General features: G+C 40.7%; 1 long non-coding RNA gene across 1 annotated transcript; it reads left to right on the top strand.

Annotated features, from left to right (window-relative positions):
• Nucleotides 1-3,981: 3,981 nt before the first annotated feature.
• LOC143273838 (uncharacterized) lies at nucleotides 3,982-5,790 on the top strand. The gene is made up of 2 exons (XR_013052037.1): nucleotides 3,982-4,103; nucleotides 4,678-5,790. It is a non-coding gene; the product is annotated as an uncharacterized LOC143273838 (long non-coding RNA).

The raw sequence follows: 5,790 nt of genomic DNA, 5'->3' as shown, positions 1-5,790 counted from the left end.
TCCCATGGGGGCCTGTTCTTTCCTGGGGAGAGACGGAAAGAGGGAAGCAGACAGAAAGGAGGAGGTTGTAGCAATGCCCACATTATTACCCGTTCACCATGTCTTAGTGACAGGCTGAGGATTAAAAAGAGAGACAAGACAGCAGCGGGTCATTCGTCTCAGTAGAATGCCGTTTATTGAAGGAGGGAGGAGGCCTTAAATACAGACTTACAGTACGGTGAAAGAGCAAAAGAGGGCAAAGGTAAGCTACAGATGTTTTACACTCTAGCATTACACCAATATGCAGGATACGCGAACAAGGAACCTTCGGTAAGCTGTTTAGGAAGAATGAAACCGGCAGGGAATCAGCATAGTGAGGACATCTGATCAAGGTCAGCAAGCAAGGCAACAGCTCCCAAAAAAAACGGGGGCCAGGGCCCAACAGGAGGTAAGGGACAACATGGAGGAGTAGACAGAGGGGAAGCTCTGGTCTGGGTGAATTGTATCTGAGTACAATAAAAAAAAATTTAAAAATTATACCTGTAATTGATGTTTATTAAATAAACTATTACACATAAAAATGCTCTAATAAACCAGTTAATACATAAAGTTGTAAATAATAATCTTGGCAGTATGTAAATGTTTTGAGAATATTCTTAGCTATTTTCTGCTAATGTAGTTATATTACACTGTGAGTTACTTCCCATGAAATTATTCTAGGCTATGAGTTATATAGTGGAATTTTATTTTATCAACTAGTTAAAACATCAAAGGTATCTTAGGAGTTTGTAATGAACTTTAAAGAACCAAGATGTTTTCAAGTGGTTATTCTAAACTGGAGATTTAAGTGTGTTGCCAGTAACTATTTGAGTGATTGTAAATAAATTATTATTTATTGAATTACAGAAACAAGGGAAATCACTTCTGGTCCCCATATTATATGAGTCTATGAGACATAAATAAATTAACTAAATAAATAAATGCATGAATGAATCGGAAGCTGGAGGGGACAGCCATGAGTGATGGGAACTCATCCCTTAAATTTTTGGTTGTGAGTCTGGCCTTTAACGTCTGAGCTATCCCTTCAGCTCCCCCAGAGACCACTAGAGCATGTAAAAAAAAATCTATGAAGGTGGTGAGGGCTAAGGAAAACTTCTTATCCATCTTAGAGCTAGACTTTTTCTGTCTGAGGGGAAAAATAAGGAAATGCACATGCTTTCTGATGGTGGTAAGTTTCTCTTTTACTACATCTTAGAAAATCTCTTTCTCTGAGAATCTCTCTGTCTCCACATGATACATTCCACATTGTTACATTCTCCATAAATTCTCCGCACACCCACATACCTCTTTTGCACAGTTACATCTACACATTTCTTCTCTCTACTCTCTCACATTCCTTCACTAAGTACCACATCTTTCATTCACTCTTTACTCACTCATTCTCTCATTCATTCATTCACTCATCATACTCCCACAATCTTTTATTTCTCATACTTCTCCTTTTTCTCTGCCTATACAGCTGCATCTCTTCACACACATCTATATGTTACATTTCTTCACACACTACTGCATCATTTACTCACTCTTTATTCACTCCCCTGCCCCCCCCCCAGTCTTTTCTATTCTGAATCTTTGGTCCCAGTTCTCTCTAGTTCCAGTTCTCTTCAGTTCCGGTTCTGTCTCCACGCAGCTCCATCTCTCACTCAGCACACAAACACTGTCACCTGTGCCCAGCTCTTTCCACAATTCTATCTCTCTCTCTCTCTCTCCCTGTGTCTCTCTCTGTCTTTCTCTCTCTCTCTCCTGCTGGATATCAATCTTTGTTTTTTTCTTTTTTAATTTTTTTATTCATTTTACATAGCAACAGCAGATCCTCCTCTCAACCCTCCTCCCAAGCCCCCCATATTCCTTCCCCGATCCACCGTCATGTCCTCCTTCAAAAGTTCTCCCATGGGGGAACAGCTAAGCCTGGTACCTTCAGTTAAGGCAGGACCAAGACCCTCCCTGCTGCATCAAGGGTGAGCTAAGTGTCAGACCAGAGGTAATTAGGATCCAGAAAGCCAGTTCAGGCACGAGATAGACTTTATCACACTGCCAGGAGCCCATCCAACTCTTTTTTTTTCTTTCTTTTCTTTTCTTTTTTTTCTTCCTTTTATTTTTTGTTTTGTTTTGTTTCAGAGACAGGGCTTCTCCATGTTGTTTTGGTGCCTGTCCTGGATCTCACTCTGTAGACCAGACTGGCCTTGAACTCACAGAGATCCACCTGGCTCTGCCTCCGAGTGCTGGGATTAAAGACGTGTGCCACCACCACCCAGCTCCCTCAAACTCTTAGCACAAGATAACTCACATAGTTTCTCTTAGGCTAGTAATGTCACATTGACCCATGACACCATAGCTCTAAGTTGGTGAGGGATTCCAGATAGTAAACAGTTGCCTGAACCTTGAGCCTGAAACTAGGACTACATGCAAAAAGTCAATTACTGAGAAAGTTACATCTAATAAAGTTCCTTCAATCCAGACCTCGAATCAGCAACAAATAACACCTAGGAAATTGACCTCATGTATTTATCTCTAGGGGAAACCAGATATTTGTCTCCAGGGACAACCTGCCTGCTTTGAATCTGCTCTGAAGTCTAAAATTATCTGTCCATGTAAAAGGTTGTCTTTGTGGCTGAGAATCCTATGTCAGTCTGAGTAATGTAAAATACAGGCAGAAATCATCTTCCTGACCATTCACGGCTATATGTGTGTCCAACAAGTATAAAATACACTACCAAAGGGCAGTGGAAAGTACCCCACAGCTGTTCTTATTAGGGAGGCATAGCAGTGGCACCCTAGAAAGTTACAGACAGAAAACAACTAGTCATTCAGTCAATAACCCCACAGCTTTGCCACATGGGGGCCCTCCAACAGGGAATCACGTGCCTGGTGGGTCAACTTATTAAATACTAGTGGTCACTGTAGTACATTCATCTAGCTCCCTGCATTAGTAAAGAGAGAAAGAAGAAAGAAAAAGAAAGAAAGAAAGAAAGAAAGAAAGAAAGAAAGAAAGAAAGAAAGAAAGAAAGAGAAGGAAGGAAGGAAGGAAGGAAGGAAGGAAGGAAGGAAGGAAGGAAGGAAGGAAGGAAGGAAGGAGGGAAGGAAAGAAATTTTTTTTTAATTTTTCAATTGTTTTTGGACCATAAATGACTGTATCTGAAGTCACATAAAGAAAAAACAAAACTAAGATTTGAATGCTGTATGTAAATTCTTGCCAAGTCTCTTCTTCTCATTAAATTAGCATCAAAACTCAAGGGGAAAAACTAAGCTCCAAAAATGAAAAACAACAAACATTTTTTTCTGAAATGTCTACAACGGGAGTGTGAATGAACTTTCCAACTTTCAGTGATTGCTACTGGGAATGTGTCATATTATCTGACAAGTGGGGAGTCATGAAGGAATCAGGAAGGGCGAAAGGCAGGGACTTTCTGCTTTCCTGCGAAAAGAGACATTCTACCTGCAGCCATGCAAAACACGAAACCATCTGCATGGAGGAACAGTTCTACAGAGCTGGGCATGTAGCTGCATTCTACAGCACTAGCTCAGTGGAAAGGAGGTCCTGAGTGAAAGCTCTGACACCTCATGGGCCTGCAGGAGGAGAGCTAAACAGGGGTCCAGGGTCATTTTCAGTAAGGACTGGTAGACATTGTCATATTAGTTAGTGCTTTCTGAGGCAGTTATGTGGGTGATATTGTGTTCCCCAGTATATTGTGTACCCTAATAAGTTTATCTGGGGTCAGAGAACAGAACAGCCACTAGACAGACATAGAGGCCAGAAAATGGTGGCACTCACACCTTTAATCCTAGCCTTCTGGAGGCAAAGATCCATCTGGATCTCCATGAGTTCAAGGCCACACTGGAAACAGCCAGGCATAGTGACTCACACCTTTAATCCCAGGAAGTGAGCTTTGAATCCCAGGAAGTGATGGCATAAAGCAGAAAGGTATAGTATATAAGGCATGAAAACCAGGAACTAGGGTGGTTAAGCTTTAGGCTTTTGATCAGCAGTTCAGCTGAGATCCATTTGGATGAGGAGTCAGAAGCTTCCAGTCAGAGGAAACAGGATCAGCTGAAGAACTGATGAGGTGAGGTGAGGTGGTGTGGCTGTGGCTTGTTCTGTTTCTCTGATCTTCCGTCATTCACCTCCCCCCCTCAAAAAAAGCTGGGGGTGGTGGCACACACCTTTAATCCCAGCACTCGGGAGGCAGAGCCAGGCAGCTCTCTGTGAGTTCGAGTCCAGCCTGGGTTACCAAGTGAGTTCCAGGAAAGGTGCTAAGCTACACAGAGAAAACCTGTCTCTAAAAACAAACAAACAAACCACACACACACACACACACACACACACACACACACACACACACACACACACAATCTGCAGGGAACCATGACAGCAACTTTGAAATCTTCAAAAGGATCATGGGACCCCACAAAGATGATTCCACATGGACTATGGTAAAGCCATTAAACTGATTAACACTACAGAGAGATCAATTTTGGACTACAAACTGTTCAGGACAATTTCAAGATGACTAGCTGAGAGGATCTAGATTCACAGACAACTTGAGCAAGGAATTGAAACAAGCCCTGCACTTTCCTATTATACAGCGACTGGACAAATGATACAGGACTTGACACTTAACCTAAAAATTTTCTTTTCAGGATCCCCTAAAGATGTCTTCACTCCCAGAAAGCAGGAAGTAATTTTAAGAAAACGACACCCACATTCCCAAGAGGTGGGATGGGAGGTTTTTGGTTGTTTAATGAGTTATAGATATTGTCATTGTTTATGATGGTTGGTTACAAGTTGTTAATTGTTAACAGTCAGGAAAAAAGCTGAACAAGGAGATTAGATTCAGAGTTCTTGTTTAAAAAAGAAAAAAGAGAATATAGATATGAGGAGGATCATTAAATCTACACTGAGAAAAAAGATAAAGAAATAATAGGGTAAATGGGTAGATCATTGAATCTACTCTAAAAAGAAAAAAGGGGAAGATATAAAAATGACAAAAGGTAGATTATTGAATCTATTATGAAAAGAAAGAAGAGAGAACATGGATAGGATAAGATATAAAGGAAGATTATTGAATCTCCTTTTTAAAAGGAATTATTTGTTTTAAATAGGATCAGTAATGAAATTTTTTTCTGAGTTTATCAAATGTTAATGGACTGGACATTGTTATATATTAATGGAATTTTTCATCTGCATCTGTCAAATGTTAATGGACTAGACAACGTTAATGTAATTCTTGACTGTATATATTGTATATACTTATTGGATATAGTTTTTCTTGTATTAGTTATAAGCTTCTTAATTTTAGACAAAAAAGGGGAAATATGGGTGATATGGTCCCCAATATATTATGTACCTTAATAAATTTATCTGGGGTCAGAGAACAGAACAGCCACTAGACAGACACAGAGGCCAGAAAATGGTGGCACTCACATCTTTAATCCTAGCCTTCTGGAGGCAGAGATCCATTCGGATCTCTGTGAGTTCAAGGCCACACAGGAAATACCCAGGCATGGTGACTCACACCTTTAATCCCAGGAAGTGATGGCAGAAAGCAGAAAGGTATATAAGGCATGAAAACCAGGAACTAGGGTGGTTAAGCTTTAGGCTTTTGAGCAGCAGTTCACCTGAGATCTATTTGGATGAGGACTCAGAAGCTTCCAGTCTGAGGAAACAGGATCAGCTGAAGAACTGATGAGGTGAGATGAGGTGGTGTGGCTGTGACTTGTTCTGTCTCTCTGATCTTTCAGCGTTCACCACAA

This window comes from Peromyscus maniculatus, chromosome 6, assembly GCF_049852395.1.
Source record: "Peromyscus maniculatus bairdii isolate BWxNUB_F1_BW_parent chromosome 6, HU_Pman_BW_mat_3.1, whole genome shotgun sequence".
In the NCBI taxonomy this organism is placed as follows: domain Eukaryota; kingdom Metazoa; phylum Chordata; class Mammalia; order Rodentia; family Cricetidae; genus Peromyscus; species Peromyscus maniculatus.
This window is presented reverse-complemented; position numbering and strand designations above follow the sequence as displayed.